The sequence below is a fragment of the Dendropsophus ebraccatus genome, chromosome 1 (genome assembly GCF_027789765.1).
Source record: "Dendropsophus ebraccatus isolate aDenEbr1 chromosome 1, aDenEbr1.pat, whole genome shotgun sequence".
NCBI lineage: Eukaryota > Metazoa > Chordata > Amphibia > Anura > Hylidae > Dendropsophus > Dendropsophus ebraccatus.
Window position 1 is genome coordinate 217,990,483 of NC_091454.1, and position 17,187 is coordinate 218,007,669.

Below are 17,187 nucleotides of genomic sequence, written 5' to 3' on the forward strand. Positions count from 1 at the left end.
CTCTGTATGGCTGTAATCGGCCGTCACATCCTCTCAGTCTCTCTCCAGCTCTCTGTATGGCTGTGATCGGCCGTCACGTCCTCTCAGTCTCTCTCTTCCGCTCTCTGGCTGGCTGTGATCGGCCGTCACGTCCTCTCAGTCTCTCTCCCGCTCTTTGGCTGGCTGTGATCGGCCGTCACGTCCTCTCAGTCTCTCTCCCGCTCTCTGGCTGGCTGTGATCGGCCGTCACATCCTCTCAGTCTCTCTCCCGCTCTCTGGCTGGCACTGTGCGGCTGGAATCCTCACCCTGAGTGCCCTATAGTGATGCCGGCCTGTGTGTGGCTCCCTGGCTGGGCTCGTCCTCCTGCACTTATGTCACCGCTCGGCTATGCCAGTCAGTGCCGGTGGCAGCGTAGCTGTCACTTCTTCGCTCTGTCACATAGCCGGTGGTGCTCAGGGCCTGCGTGTGCTCATTATAGTGAATGGCAGCATTAGCCTATATACAAGTGTATAGCGTCTCTTTGCCAGTGCATACATCTGCCCACTACTTCCTATTCTTACCAGGGAGATAGAGCTGTGATAGAGCTGGCCTCATTACACTGCACCGGCTCCTGGAGGGAGGGGGCATCCCTTTACCACTGAGTAACATTAACCCTTTCAGAACTGCATGGTTGGACTATATTCACACTTCACAGAACTCTCTAGGACACACATGGGGGGAGATTAATCAAACATGGTGTAAAGTGAAACTGGCTCAGTTGCCCCTAGCAACCAATCAGATTCCACCTTTCATTTTCCAAAGAGTCTGTGAGGAATGAAAGGGGGAATCTGATTGGTTAACGGGGGCAACTGAGCCAGTTTTACTTTACTCCGTGTGATAGCCTCCGCTCTGTGCTGTGAGACCCCTCCATGTGATAGCCTCCGCTCTGTGCTCTATGTGATAGCCTCCGCTCTGTGCTCCATGTGATAGCCTCCGCTCTGTGCTCCATGTGATAGCCTCCGCTCTGTGCTCCATGTGATAGCCTCTGCTCTGTGCTCCATGTGATAGCCTCCGCTCTGTGCTCCATGTGATAGCCTCCGCTCTGTGCCCCATGTGATAGCCTCCGCTGTGTGCCCCATGTGATAGCCTCCGATCTGTGCTCCATGTGATAGCCTCTGCTCTGTACTCTATGTGATAGCCTCCGATCTGTGCTCCATGTGATAGCCTCTGCTCTGTACTCTATGTGATAGGCTCCGCTCTGTGCCCCATGTGATAGCCTCCGCTCTGTGCTCTATGTGATAGCCTCCGCTCTGTGCCCCATGTGATAACCTCCGCTCTGTGCTATATGTGATAGCCTCTGCTCTGTGCCCCATGTGATAGCCTCCGCTCTGTGCCCCATGTGATAGCCTCCGCTCTGTGCCCCATGTGATAGCCTCCGCTCTGTGCCCCATGTGATAGCCTCCGCTCTGTGCCCCATGTGATAGCCTCCGCTCTGTGCCCCATGTGATAGCCTCCGCTCTGTGCTCCATGTGATAGCCTCCGCTCTGTGCCCCATGTGATAGCCTCCGCTCTGTGCTCCATGTGATAGCCTCCGCTCTGTGCTCCATGTGATAGCCTCCGCTCTGTGCCCCATGCGATAACCTCCGCTCTGTGCTCCAGTTGATAGCCTCCGCTCTGTGCCCCGTGTGATAGCCTCGGCTCTGTGCTCCATGTGATAGCCTCCGCTCTGTGCCCCATGTGATAGCCTCCGCTCTGTGCCCCATGTGATAGCCTCCGCTCTGTGCTCCATGTGATAGCCTTCCCTATGTGCTGTGTTTGAGATGCCTGGCTGTGATCGGCCGTCACAACCTCTCAGTCTCTCTCCCGCTCTCTGGCTGGCTGCGATTGGCCTTCACGTCCTCTCAGTCTCACTTTCTCTCTCTGTATGGCTGTGATCGGCCGTCACGTCCTCTCAGTCTCTCTCCCGCTCTCTGTATAGCTGTGATCGGCCGTCACATCCTCTCAGTCTCTCTCCCGCTCTCTGTATAGCTGTGATCGGCCGTCACATCCTCTCAGTCTCTCTCCCGCTCTCTGTATAACTGTGATCGGCCGTCACGTCCTCTCAGTCTCTCTCCCGCTCTCTGTATAGCTGTGATCGGCCGTCACATCCTCTCAGTCTCTCTCCCGCTCTTTAGCTGGCTGTGATCGGCCGTCACATCCTCTCAGTCTCTCTCCCGCTCTTTAGCTGGCTGTGATCGGCCGTCACATCCTCTCAGTCTCTCTCCCGCTCTCTGTATAGCTGTGATCGGCCGTCACGTCCTCTCAGTCTCTCTCCCGCTCTCTGGCTGGCTGTGATCAGCCGTCACGTCCTCTCAGTCTGTCTCCCGCTCTCTGGCTGGCTGTGATCGGCCGTCACGTCCTTTCAGTCTCTCTCCCTCTCTCTGGCTGGCTGTGATCGGCCGTCACATCACCTCAGTCTCTCTCCCGCTCTCTGGCTAGCTGTGATCGGCCGTCACGTCCTCTCAGTCTCTCTCCCCCTCTCTGGCTGGCTGTGATCAGCCGTCACGTCCTCTCAGTCTCTCTCCCGCTCTCTGGCTGGCTGTGATCGGCCATCACATCCCCTCAGTCTCTCTCCCGCTCTCTGTATAGCTGTGATCGGCCATCACGTCCTCTCAGTCTCTCTCCCGCTCTCTGGCTGGCTGTGATCGGCCGTCACATCCTCTCAGTCTCTCTCCCGCTCTCTGGCTGTGATCGGCCGTCACATCCTCTCAGTCTCTCTCCCGCTCTCTGGCTGGCTGTGATCGGCCGTCACATCCTCTCAGTCTCTCTCCCGCTCTCTGGCTGGCTGTGATCGGCCGTCACATCTCCTCAGTCTCTCTCTCGCTCTCTGGCTGGCTGTGATCGGCCGTCACATCTCCTCAGTCTCTCTCCCGCTCTCTGGCTGGCTGTGATCGGCTGTCACGTCCTCTCAGTCTGTCTCCCGCTCTCTGGCTGGCTGTGATCGGCCGTCACGTCCTCTCAGTCTCTCTCCCGCTCTCTGTATAGCTGTGATCGGCCGTCACATCCTCTCAGTCTCTCTCCCGCTCTTTGGCTGGCTGTGATCGGCCGTCACGTCCTCTCAGTCTCTCTCCCGCTCTCTGGCTGGCTGTGATCGGCCGTCACATCCCCTCAGTCTCTCTCCCACTCTCTGTATAGCTGTGATCGGCTGTCACGTCCTCTCAGTCTGTCTCCCGCTCTCTGGCTGGCTGTGATCGGCTGTCACGTCCTCTCAGTCTGTCTCCCACTCTCTGGCTGGCTGTGATCGGCCGTCACATCACCTCAGTCTCTCTCCCGCTCTCTGTATAGCTGTGATCGGCTGTCACATCCTCTCAGTCTCTCTCCCGCTCTCTGTATAGCTGTGATCGGCTGTCACGTCCTCTCAGTCTGTCTCCTACTCTCTGGCTGGCACTGTGCGGCTGGAATGCTCACCTTTAGTGCCCTATAGTCAGTGGCGTAGCTACCAAGGTCTCAGCGGTCTCCGCTGCGACCCGGCCCGCTACAAGGGGGGGCCCAGGAGGGCCCCCCCTTGCCACTGCCCCCTTAAATTACTCTTGTGACAGCAAGCATTGTTTTGCTTGCGGTCACAAGAGCGGCTCGTCAGGGCCCCCGGCTGATGCGTGGCTGCCGGGATGTCCCGTCCTATCCCCGGCAGCGCCGCCCATCAGTGAGCTCCCTGTGCCGCCTGGGGCCCCGACTTCCGGCACAGGAAGCGTACGGGGGGCCCCGAAGAGCCTGAAGATTGAGAGGATCGCCGGGGGAGAGGGTTGTTAGGTGAGTTTGTTTTTTTTTTGTTTTTTTTAATTAATTCTGCTTAGCATAGAGGAAAGGGGGGGGATCTATAATGAGGGAGAGAGGGGCATCTATAAGGGGGGGGAAGAGGGGGCCATCTATAATGAGGGGGGCATCTATAATAAGGGGGGCATCTATAAGGGGGGCCATCTATAATGGGGGAGAGGGGCATCTATAAGGGAAGGAGGGGGGGACATTTATAATGAGGGGGGCATCTATAATGGGGAGAGAGGGGCATCTATAATGGAGGGAAGAGAGGGGGCCATCTATAGGGGGAGAGGGGGGCATCTATAATGGGGGAAAGAGGGGCCCATCTATAAGGGGAGGGGGAGAGGGGGCCATCTATAAGGGGAGGGGGGAGAGGGGGCCATCTATAAGGGGAGGGGGGAGAAGAGGGGGCCATCTATAAAGGGAGGGGGGAGAGAGGGGGTCATCTATAAGGGGAGGGGGGACAAGAGGCCATCTATAAGGGGAGGGGGGAGAGAGGGGGTCATCTATAAGGGGAGGGGGGACAAGAGGCCATCTATAAGGGGGGGCAACATGCAGTGGGGGCCATCTATATATACTATAAGGGGGGTCACATAGAGTCAGGCTACCCACTAAATGAGGGTGTAAAGGGGCCAATACAGATGTGCAGTGTGTATAGAGATGAGGATGGTGCCAGAGTGAGGAGACTAATATGTCTGTCTGGCAGATTCCGTGTATTCGTGGCTCGGAGAAGTTCTCATAACGGCCCAGGACAGATGGAGAAGAAGATGAAAAGGGAAGAACTCCGATCAGAGAAGACGTCCAATGTGAGTCACCTGATATATCTGCACTGTAATGTATATGGTATATAGAGCCTGTGTGGAGCTGCGTCCACCTCTATATGAGTGTATGACGTGATAGTGGTCTGTGTACAGTAGATCTTATTCAGTAGCAGCAGTGGTGTTAGTCAGTATGTGGCGGTAATATTTGTTACGTGTTATCTGGTACTGTGTTTTATTGGTCTTAGTATACAGGATTTGGTCAGTAACAATGTGGTGGTGATGGTTGTGGTTGTGGTGTGGCGGTAATATTTCCCCCTTGTATACTGGTATTATTGGCAATATTGGTCTCAGTATACAGTATCAGTATGGCTGTAATATGTATGGTGATGATATTTTCTCTTCCTATATGCTGGTGTTATTGGTAATATCTGTCTTGGAGTAAAATATATATATATATATATATATATATATATATATATATACACACACACCAGTAGCATCACTTGGTCGTGAAAGGGGGGGGGGGGGTCCAAGTAGACCTCTCGCACCAGGGCCCAGGAGACATTAGCTACGCCCCTGCCTATAGTGATGCCGGCCTGTGTGTGGCTCCCTGGCTGGGCTCGTCCTCCTGCACTTATGTCACCGCTCGGCTATGCCAGTCAGTGCCGGTGGCAGCGTAGCTGTCACTTCTTCGCTCTGTCACATAGCCGGTGGTGCTCAGGGCTGCGTGTGCTCATTATAGTGAATGGCAGCATTAGCCTATATACAAGTGTATAGCGTCTCTATGCCAGTGCATACATCTGCCCACTACTTCCTATTCTTACCAGGGAGATAGAGCTGTGATAGAGCTGGCCTCATTACACTGCACACCGGCTCCTGGAGGGAGGGGGCATCCCTTTACCACTGAGTAACATTAACCCCTTCAGAACTGCATGGTTGGACTATATTCACACTCCACAGAACTCTCTAGGACACATGTGGGGGGAGATTAATCAAACATGGTGTAAAGTGAAACTGGCTCAGTTACCCCTAGCAACCAATCAGATTCCACCTTTCATTTTCCAAAGAGTCTGTGAGGAATGAAAGGGGGAATCTGATTGGTTGCCGGGGGCAACTGAGCCAGTCTCACTTTACACCATGTGGTAGCCTCCACTCTGTGCTGTGTGTAAGATCCCTCCATGTGATAGCCTCCGCTCTGTGCTCCATGTGATAGCCTCCGCTCTGTGCTCCATGTGATAGCCTCCGCTCTGTGCCCCATGTGATAGCCTCCGCTCTGTGCTCCATGTGATAGCCTCCGCTCTGTGCTCCATGTGATAGCCTCCGCTCTGTGCTCCATGTGATAGCCTCCGCTCTGTGCTCCATGTGATAGCCTCCGCTCTGTGCTCCATGTGATAGCCTCCGCTCTGTGCTGTGTGTGAGACCCCTCCATGTGATAGCCTCCGCTCTGTGCTGTGTGTGAGACCCCTCCATGTGATAGCCTCCGCTCTGTGCCCCATGTGATAGCCTCCGCTCTGTGCTATGTGAAACCGCTCCATGTGATAGCCTCCGCTCTGTGCTGTGTGTGATACAGCTCCATGTGATAGCCTCCGCTCTGTGCTGTGTGTGAGACGCCTCCGTGTGATAGCCTCCGCTCTGTGCTCCATGTGATAGCCTCCGCTCTGCCCTCCGTGTGATAGCCTCCGCTCTGTGCTCCATCTGATAGCCTCCGCTCTGTGCTCCATGTGATAGCCTACGCTCTGTGCTCCATGTGATAGCCTCCGCTCTGTGCCCCATGTGATAGCCTCCACTCTGTGCTGTGTGTGAGACCCCTCCATGTGATAGCCTCCGCACTGTGCTGTGTGTGAGACCCCTCCATGTGATAGCCTCCGCTCTGTATTGTGTGTGAGACCCCTCCATGTGATAGCCTCCGCTCTGTGCTGTGTGTGATACAGCTCCATGTGATAGCCTCCGCTCTGTGCTCCATGTGATAGCCTCCGCTCTGTGCTCCATGTGATAGCCTCCGCTCTGTGCTCCATGTGATAGCCTCCGCTCTGTGCTGTGTGTGATAGAGCTCCATGTGATAGCCTCCGCTCTGTGCTGTGTGTGAGACGCCTCCGTGTGATAGCCTCCGCTCTGTGCTGTGTGTGATACAGCTCCATGTGATAGCCTCCGCTCTGTGCCCCATGTGATAGCCTCCGCTCTGTGCCCCATGTGATAGCCTCCGCTCTGTGCGGTGTGTGAAACCCCTCCATGTGATAGCCTCCGCTCTGTGTTGTGTGTGAGACCCCTCCATGTGATAGCCTCCGCTCTGTGCTGTGTGTGAGACCCCTCCATGTGATAGCCTCCGCTCTGTGCTGTGTGTGAGACCCCTCCATGTGATAGCTTCCGCTCTGTGTTGTGTGTGAGACCCCTCCATGTGATAGCCTCCGCTCTGTGTTGTGTGTGAGACCCCTCCATGTGATAGCCTCCGCTCTGTGCTGTGTGTGAGACCTCTCCATGTGATAGCCTCCGCTCTGTGCTCCATGTGATAGCCTCTGCTCTGTGCTCCATGTGATAGCCTCTGCTCTGTGCCCCATGTGATAGCCTCCGCTCTGTGCTGTGTGTGAGACCCCTCCATGTGATAGCCTCCGCCCTGTGCCCCATGTGATAGCCTCTGCTCTGTATTGTGTGTGAGACCCCTCCATGTGATAGCCTCCGCTCTGTGCTGTGTGTAAGACGCCTCAGTGTGATAGCCTCCGCTCTGTATTGTGTGTGATACAGCTCCATGTAATAGCCTCCGCTCTGTGCCCCATGTGATAGCCTCCGCTCTGTGCTGTGTGTGAGACCCCTCCATGTGATAGCCTTCGCTCTGTGCTCCATGTAATAGCCTCCGCTCTGTGCTCCATGTGATAGCCTCCACTCTGTGCTCCATGTGATAGCCTCCGCTCTGTGCCCCATGTGATAGCCTTCGCTCTGTGCTCCATGTGATAGCCTCCGCTCTGTGCCCCATGTGATAGCCTCCGCTCTGTATTGTGTGTGAGACCCCTCCATGTGATAGCCTCCGCTCTGTGCTGTGTGTGAGACGCCTCTGTGTGATAGCCTCCGCTCTGTGCTGTGTGTGAGACCCCTCCATGTGATAGCCTCCGCTCTGTGCTCCATGTGATAGCCTCCGCTCTGTGCCCCATGTGATAGCCTCCGCTCTGTATTGTGTGTGAGACCCCTCCATGTGATAGCCTCCGCTCTGTGCTGTGTGTGAGATGCCTCCGTGTGATAGCCTCCGCTCTGTGCTGTGTGTGAGACCCCTCCATGTGATAGCCTCCGCTCTGTGCCCCATGTGATAGCCTCTGCTCTGTGCTCCATGTGATAGCCTCCGCTCTGTGCCCCATGTGATACACACAGCACAGAGCGGAGGCTATCACATGGGGCACAGAGCGGAGGCTATCAACTGGAGCACAGAGCGGAGGTTATCGCATGTGGCACAGAGCGGAGGCTATCACATGGAGCACAGAGCGGAGGCTATCACATGGAGCACAGAGCGGAGGCTATCACATGGAGCACAGAGCGGAGGCTATCACATGGAGGGGTCTCACACACAATACAGAGCGGAGGCTATCACATGGAGGCGTCTCACACACAGCACAGAGCGGAGGCTATCACATGGGGCACAGAGCGGAGGCTATCACATGGAGCACAGAGCGGAGGCTATCACATGGAGCACAGAGCGGAGGCTATCACATGGAGCACAGAGCGGAGGCTATCACATGGAGCACAGAGCGGAGGCTATCACATGGAGCACAGAGCGGAGGCTATCACATGGAGCACAGAGCGGAGGCTATCACATGGAGCACAGAGCGGAGGCTATCACATGGAGCACAGAGCGGAGGCTATCACATGGAGCACAGAGCGGAGGCTATCACATGGAGCACAGAGCGGAGGCTATCACATGGAGCACAGAGCGGAGGCTATCACACGGAGGCGTCTCACACACAGCACAGAGCGGAGGCTATCACATGGAGGGGTCTCACACACAATACAGAGCGGAGGCTATCACATGGGGCACAGAGCGGAGGCTATCACATGGAGCACAGAGCGGAGGCTATCACATGGAGCACAGAGCGGAGGCTATCACATGGAGCACAGAGCAGAGGCTATCACATGGAGGGGTCTCACACACAGCACAGAGCGGAGGCTATCACACAGAGGCGTCTCACACACAGCACAGAGCGGAGGCTATCACATGGAGGGGTCTCACACACAATACAGAGCGGAGGCTATCACATGGAGCACAGAGCGGAGGCTATCACATGGAGCACAGAGCAGAGGCTATCACATGGAGGCGTCTCACACACAGCACAGAGCGGAGGCTATCACACAGAGGCGTCTCACACACAGCACAGAGCGGAGGCTATCACATGGAGGGGTCTCACACACAATACAGAGCGGAGGCTATCACATGGGGCACAGAGCGGAGGCTATCACATGGAGCACAGAGTGGAGGCTATCACATGGAGCACAGAGTGGAGGCTATCACATGGAGGGGTCTCACACACAGCACAGAGCGGAGGCTGAGACCCCTCCATATGATAGCCTCCGCTCTGTGCTCCATGTGATAGCCTCCACTCTGTATTGTGTGTGAGACCCCTCCATGTGATAGCATCCGCTCTGTGCTGTGTGTGGGACCTCTCCATGTGATAGCCTCCGCTCTGTGCTGTGTGTGAGACCTCTCCATGTGATAGCCTCCGCTCTGTGCTGTGTGTGATACAGCTCCATGTGATAGCCTCCGCTCTGTGCTCCATGTGATAGCCTCCGCTCTGTGCTCCATGTGATAGCCTCTGCTCTGTGCTCCATGTGATAGCCTCCGCTCTGTATTGTGTGTGAGATGCCTCCATGTGATAGCCTCCGCTTTGTGCTGTGTGTGAGACGCCTCCGTGTGATAGCCTCCGCTCTGTGCTCCATGTGATAGCCTCTGTGCTCCATGAGATAGCCTCCGCTCTGTGCTCCATGTGATAGCCTCCGCTCTGTGCTCCATGTGATAGCCTCCGCTCTGTGCTCCATGTGATAGCCTCCGCTCTGTGCTCCATGTGATAGCCTCCGCTCTGTGCTCCATGTGATAGCCTCCGCTCTGTGCTCCATGTGATAGCCTCCGCTCTGTGCTCCATGTGATAGCCTCCGCTCTGTGCTGTGTGTGAGACCCCTCCATGTATGATATACTGTTACACTGTATGATGTATGAGATGTATGATATACTGTATTTCTATGTTCACACAAAGTATCTTTTCGTAAAAGTACAGGCGTTGTTGTAATCGGCAACAACGGCCGTAGTTTTTATGGAACAATATGTTCCCTAGTCTTCTATGGAGTCCTGGCCGGAGCATATACACATAGTACATATATACATACACAAAGTATACGCCCGGCCGGGATGATCTTTTCAGAAACCGGCCGTTCTATTACCCGTCCAGGTCACGGAGCAGCTGGTCTCTTACTGTGTGGGCACATAGCCTTACACTGTATGATATGTATGATGAATGATATGGATGATATACTGTTACACTGTATGATGTATGATATGTATTAGACACTGTATCACTGTATAATATGGATGATGTATGATATGTATTATAAACTGTTACGCTGTATCACTGTATGATGTATGAAATGTATTATATACTGTTATGCTGTATGATATATATGATGTATAATATGGATGATGTATGATAATGTATTATATACTGTTACGCTGTATGATATATATGATGTATAATATGGATGATGTATGATATGGATTATATACTGTTACGCTGTATGATATGTATTATATACTGTTAAGCTGTATCACTGTATGATGTATGATATGGATTATATACTGTTACGCTGTATGATATGTATTATATACTGTTACGCTGTATCACTGTATGATGTATGATATGGATGATATAGTCCCATGTACATTGTACCCGTATGTTACAGCTATACGTATATATATAATGCTTTGGCTTTTACATTCTAAGGTTATCCAGTTGTTTTACTTCCTTCCATCCCTCTCATGTGCCCTTCATCGTTGCCCTTCACAGCGGGTACCATGTGCACTGGCAGAGGAGAAGGCGGCTTGTGCCCACCAGGGCTGAGGGCCCCTGAGTGATGGCTGGTACAGCCCTTCTCCTCTGTATCTGGGAGGTGGGGGGAGGACACGTGCTATCACCAGAGAGGGGACAAGTGCCAGATGAATGCACCCCTTCCTCTCCCTATACATGTGCCCATTCCATGCCCAGCCCTCTGAATGGAAGCTGGCTGTGGGAGGGATGCAGGGATGGGGAGAGATATGGAGGGAGGGTGAGAGCCATGCAGGGGCGCTTTTCTTTCTTCCATAGAGGGGGAGGGGAGCGGCAAAGGGATTTCAGATTGGGGAGGGCACATAGAGATGATATAGAGAGCGTGATGCACAGAGAGCAGAGAGCGGCATAGGAAGAATCCCAGGGACTGTCACCCGCCATCCATCGGTAACACTGCCTGCATGCTGCCTGCCCTGGGTATATGGGGGAGAGATGCTGCCTGTATGCTATATACCCTGGGTGTATGGGGGAGAGATGCTGCCTGTATGCTATATACCCTGGGTGTATGGGGGAGAGATGCTGCCTGTATGCTATATACCCTGGGTGTATGAGGGAGATGCTGCCTGTATGCTATATACCCTGGGTGTATGGGGGAGATGCTGCCTGTATGCTATATACCCTGTGTGTATGGATGAGAGATGCTGCCTCTATGCTATATACCCTGTGTATGGATGAGAGATGCTGCCTCTATGCTATATACCCTGTGTGTATGAGGGAGATGCTGCCTGTATGCTATATACCCTGTGTGTATAGGGGAGATGCTGCCTGTATGCTATATACCCTGTGTATGGATGAGAGATGCTGCCTGTATGCTATATACCCTGTGTATGGATGAGAGATGCTGCCTCTATGCTATATACCCTGTGTGTATGGATGAGAGATGCTGCCTCTATGCTATATACCCTGTGTATGGATGAGAGATGCTGCCTGTATGCTATATACCCTGTGTGTATGGGGGAGATGCTGCCTCTATGCTATATACCCTGTGTATGGATGAGAGATGCTGCCTCTATGCTATATACCCTGTGTGTATAGGGGAGATGCTGCCTGTATGCTATATACCCTGTGTGTATAGGAGAGATGCTGCCTGTATGCTATATACCCTGGGTGTATGGGGGAGAGATGCTGCCTGTATGCTATATACCCTGTGTGTATGGATGAAAGATGCTGCCTGTATGCTATATACCCTGTGTATGGATGAGAGATGCTGCCTGTATGCTATATACCCTGTGTGTGGATGAGAGATGCTGCCTGTATGCTATATACCCTGTGTATGGATGAGATGCTGCCTGTATGCTATATACCCTGTGTGTATGGATGAAAGATGCTGCCTGTATGCTATATACCCTGTGTATGGATGAGAGATGCTGCCTGTATGCTATATACCCTGTGTGTGGATGAGAGATGCTGCCTCTATGCTATATACCCTGTGTATGGATGAGATGCTGCCTGTATGCTATATACCCTGTGTGTATGGGGGAGATGCTGCCTGTATGCTATATACCCTGTGTGTATGGATGAGATGCTGCCTGTATGCTATATACCCTGTGTGTATGGGGGAGATGCTGCCTGTATGCTATATACCCTGTGTGTATGGGGGAGATGCTGCCTGTATGCTATATACCCTGTGTGTATGGATGAGATGCTGCCTGTATGCTATATACCCTGTGTGTATGGATGAGATGCTGCCTGTATGCTATATACCCTGTGTGTATGGGGGAGAGGTGCTGCCTGTATGCTATATACCCTGGGTGTATGGGGGAGAGGTGCTGCCTGTATGCTATATACCCTGGGTGTATGGGGGAGAGGTGCTGCCTGTATGCTATATACCCTGGGTGTTTGGGGGTGAGGTGCTGCCTGTATGCTATATACCCTGGGTGTATGGGGGAGATGCTGCCTGTATGCTATATACCCTGTGTGTATGGATGAGAGATGCTGCCTGTATGCTATATACCCTGTGTGTATGGGGGAGAGATGCTGCCTGTATGCTATATACCCTGTGTGTATGGGTGAGATGCTGCCTGTATGCTATATACCCTGTGTGTATGGGGGAGAGATGCTGCCTGTATGCTATATACCCTGTGTGTATGGGGGAGAGATGCTGCCTGTATGCTATATACCTTGTGTGTATGGGAGAGATGCTGCCTGTATGCTATATACCCTGTGTGTATGGGGGAGAGATGCTGCCTGTATGCTATATACCCTGTGTGTATGGGGGAGAGATGCTGCCTGTATGCTATATACCCTGTGTGTATGGATGAGATGCTGCCTGTATGCTATATACCCTGTGTGTATGGGGGAGAGATGCTGCCTGTATGCTATATACCCTGTGTGTATGGATGAGCAATGCTGCCTGTCTATATGGGGGTAACACTGCCTGTATGCTACATACCCTGTGTATGGAGGAAAGATACTGCCCGTCTATATGATGGTGGTAACACTGCCTGTATAGTTACTATACAGGCAGTGTTACCACCATCATATAGACGGGCAGCATCTTTCCTCCATACACGGGGTATATAATATACTATAGTATATACCCTGTGTATATGGAGGAGAGATGCTGCCTGTATGCTATATACCCTGTGTATATGGATGAGATGCTGCCTGTATGCTATATACCCTGTGTGTATGGATGAGATGCTGCCTGTATGCTATATACCCTGTGTGTATGGATGAGATGCTGCCCGTCTATAAGGTGGTAACACTGCCTGTATGCTATATACCCTGTGTGTATGGATGAACGATGCTGCCTGTATGTTATATACCCTGTGTGTATGGATGAGATGCTGCCAGTATGCTATATACCCTGTGTGTATGGATGAGATGCTGCCTGTATGCTATATACCCTGTGTGTATGGATGAGAGATGTTGCCTGTATGCTATATACCCTGTGTGTATGGATGAGATGCTGCCCGTCTATAAGGTGGTAACACTGCCTGTATGCTATATACCCTGTGTGTATGGATGAACGATGCTGCCTGTATGTTATATACCCTGTGTGTATGGATGGACAATGCTGCCTGTATGCTATATACCCTGTGTGTATGGATGAACGATGCTGCCTGTATGCTATATACCCTGTGTGTATGGATGAGATGCTGCCTGTATGCTATATACCCTGTGTGTATGGATGAGATGCTGCCTGTATGCTATATACCCTGTGTGTATGGGGGAGAGGTGCTGCCTGTATGCTATATACCCTGGGTGTATGGGGGAGAGGTGCTGCCTGTATGCTATATACCCTGGGTGTATGGGGGAGAGGTGCTGCCTGTATGCTATATACCCTGGGTGTATGGGGGAGAGGTGCTGCCTGTATGCTATATACCCTGGGTGTATGGGGGAGATGCTGCCTGTATGCTATATACCCTGTGTGTATGGATGAGAGATGCTGCCTGTATGCTATATACCCTGTGTGTATGGGGGAGAGATGCTGCCTGTATGCTATATACCTTGTGTGTATGGGAGAGATGCTGCCTGTATGCTATATACCCTGTGTGTATGGGGGAGAGATGCTGCCTGTATGCTATATACCCTGTGTGTATGGGGGAGAGATGCTGCCTGTATGCTATATACCTTGTGTGTATGGGAGAGATGCTGCCTGTATGCTATATACCCTGTGTGTATGGGGGAGAGATGCTGCCTGTATGCTATATACCCTGTGTGTATGGGGGAGAGATGCTGCCTGTATGCTATATACCCTGTGTGTATGGATGAGATGCTGCCTGTATGCTATATACCCTGTGTGTATGGGGGAGAGATGCTGCCTGTATGCTATATACCCTGTGTGTATGGATGAGCAATGCTGCCTGTCTATATGGGGGTAACACTGCCTGTATGCTACATACCCTGTGTATGGAGGAAAGATACTGCCCGTCTATATGATGGTGGTAACACTGCCTGTATAGTTACTATACAGGCAGTGTTACCACCATCATATAGACGGGCAGCATCTTTCCTCCATACACGGGGTATATAATATACTATAGTATATACCCTGTGTATATGGAGGAGAGATGCTGCCTGTATGCTATATACCCTGTGTATATGGATGAGATGCTGCCTGTATGCTATATACCCTGTGTGTATGGATGAGATGCTGCCTGTATGCTATATACCCTGTGTGTATGGATGAGATGCTGCCCGTCTATAAGGTGGTAACACTGCCTGTATGCTATATACCCTGTGTGTATGGATGAACGATGCTGCCTGTATGTTATATACCCTGTGTGTATGGATGAGATGCTGCCAGTATGCTATATACCCTGTGTGTATGGATGAGATGCTGCCTGTATGCTATATACCCTGTGTGTATGGATGAGAGATGTTGCCTGTATGCTATATACCCTGTGTGTATGGATGAGATGCTGCCCGTCTATAAGGTGGTAACACTGCCTGTATGCTATATACCCTGTGTGTATGGATGAACGATGCTGCCTGTATGTTATATACCCTGTGTGTATGGATGGACAATGCTGCCTGTATGCTATATACCCTGTGTGTATGGATGAGATGCTGCCTGTATGCTATATACCCTGTGTGTATGGGGGAAAGATGCTGCCTGTATGCTATATACCCTGTGTGTATGGGGGAGATGCTGCCTGTATGCTATATACCCTGTGTGTATGGATGAACGATGCTGCCCGTCTCTATGGAGAGCCCCCAGCTATGGAGGAGGAAGGAGAGCTGCATGGATGTGACTATGAAAGGCATGGGGATGATTGTATAAGGAGAGGAGCCTGTGTAATAGGAGGAGGCACTGACAGCACCAGGGGCAGCCGGCAGGCACAATGCAGGCAGGTGGCTGACAAGGTTACTCTATAGGGGGGCAGAGTATAAGGATGAGGAGAGGTCTGTGTATTAGGATGAGGAGGGGGGTCTGTGTATTAGGATGAGGAGAGGTCTGTGTATTAGGATGAGAGGTCTGTGTATTAGGATGAGGAGGGGTCTGTGTATTAGGATGAGGAGAGGTCTGTGTATTAGGATGAGGAGGGGGGTCTGTGTATTAGGATGAGGAGAGGTCTGTGTATTAGGATGAGATGTCTGTGTATTAGGATGAGGAGAGGTCTGTGTATTAGGATGAGGAGGGGTCTGTGTATTAGGATGAGGAGAGGTCTGTGTATTAGGATGAGGAGGGGTCTGTGTATTAGGATGAGGAGAGGTCTGTGTATTAGGATGAGGAGAGGTCTGTGTATTAGGATGAGATGTCTGTGTATTAGGATGAGGAGGGGTCTGTGTATTAGGATGAGGAGAGGTCTGTGTATTAGGATGAGGGGAGGTCTGTGTATTAGGATGAGATGTCTGTGTATTAGGGGGAGGAGAGGTCCGTGTATTAGGATGAGGAGAGGTCTGTGTATTAGGATGAGGAGGGGTCTGTGTATTAGGATGAGGAGGGGTCTGTGTATTAGGATGAGGAGAGGTCTGTGTATTAGGATGAGGAGAGGTCTGTGTATTAGGATAAGGAGGGGTCTGTGTATTAGGATGAGGAGGGGTCTGTGTATTAGGATGAGGAGGGGTCTGTGTATTAGGATGAGGAGGGGTCTGTGTATTAGGATGAGGAGAGGTCTGTGTATTAGGGGGAGGAGGGGTCTGTGTATTAGGATGAGGAGGGGTCTGTGTATTAGGATGAGGAGGGGTCTGTGTATTAGGATGAGGAGGGGTCTGTGTATTAGGATGAGGAGATGTCTGTGTATTAGGATGAGGAGATGTCTGTGTATTAGGATGAGGAGAGGTCTGTGTATTAGGATGAGGAGGGGGGTCTGTGTATTAGGATGAGAGGAGGTCTGTGTATTAGGATGAGGAGAGGTCTGTGTATTAGGATGAGGAGAGGTCTGTGTATTAGGATGAGATGTCTGTGTATTAGGATGAGGAGGGGTCTGTGTATTAGGATGAGGAGAGGTCTGTGTATTAGGATGAGGAGGGGTCTGTGTATTAGGATGAGGAGGGGGGTCTGTGTATTAGGATGAGGAGGGGTCTGTGTATTAGGATGAGGAGAGGTCTGTGTATTAGGATGAGGAGAGGTCTGTGCATTAGGATGAGGAGGGGTCTGTGTATGAGGAGGAGGAGGGGTCTGTGTATTAGGATGAGGAGGGGTCTGTGTATTAGGATGAGGAGGGGTCTGTGTATTAGGATGAGAGGTCTGTGTATTAGGATGAGGAGAGGTCTGTGTATTAGGATGAGGAGGGGTCTGTGTATTAGGATGAGGAGAGGTCTGTGTATTAGGATGAGGAGAGGTCTGTGTATTAGGATGAGGAGAGGTCTGTGTATTAGGATGAGGGGAGGTCTGTGTATTAGGATGAGGAGAGGTCTGTGTATTAGGATGAGGAGGGGTCTGTGTATTAGGATGAGGAGGGGTCTGTGTATTAGGGGGAGGAGAGGTCTGTGTATTAGGATGAGGAGGGGGGTCTGTGTATTAGGATGAGGGGAGGTCTGTGTATTAGGATGAGATGTCTGTGTATTAGGGGGAGGAGAGGTCCGTGTATTAGGATGAGGAGAGGTCTGTGTATTAGGATGAGGAGGGGTCTGTGTATTAGGATGAGGAGGGGTCTGTGTATTAGGATGAGGAGGGGTCTGTGTATTAGGATGAGGAGAGGTCTGTGTA

At 51.9% G+C, this 17,187-nt stretch overlaps 1 protein-coding gene across 2 annotated transcripts in view; it reads left to right on the forward strand.

Annotated features, from left to right (window-relative positions):
- Nucleotides 1–17,187, forward strand: part of NAT16 (N-acetyltransferase 16 (putative)) — a 56,884-nt gene that overhangs the window by 23,081 nt on the left and 16,616 nt on the right. The window contains exon 1 of one of the 2 annotated variants that reach the window (XM_069981941.1): nucleotides 10,930–10,973. The exons of the other annotated variant lie outside the window; for it this stretch is intronic. The gene's annotated coding sequence lies outside the window, so the exon portion shown is untranslated. Of the gene's footprint in view, nucleotides 1–10,929; nucleotides 10,974–17,187 lie in introns of those variants that run through there. 2 annotated transcript variants of the gene reach the window in all.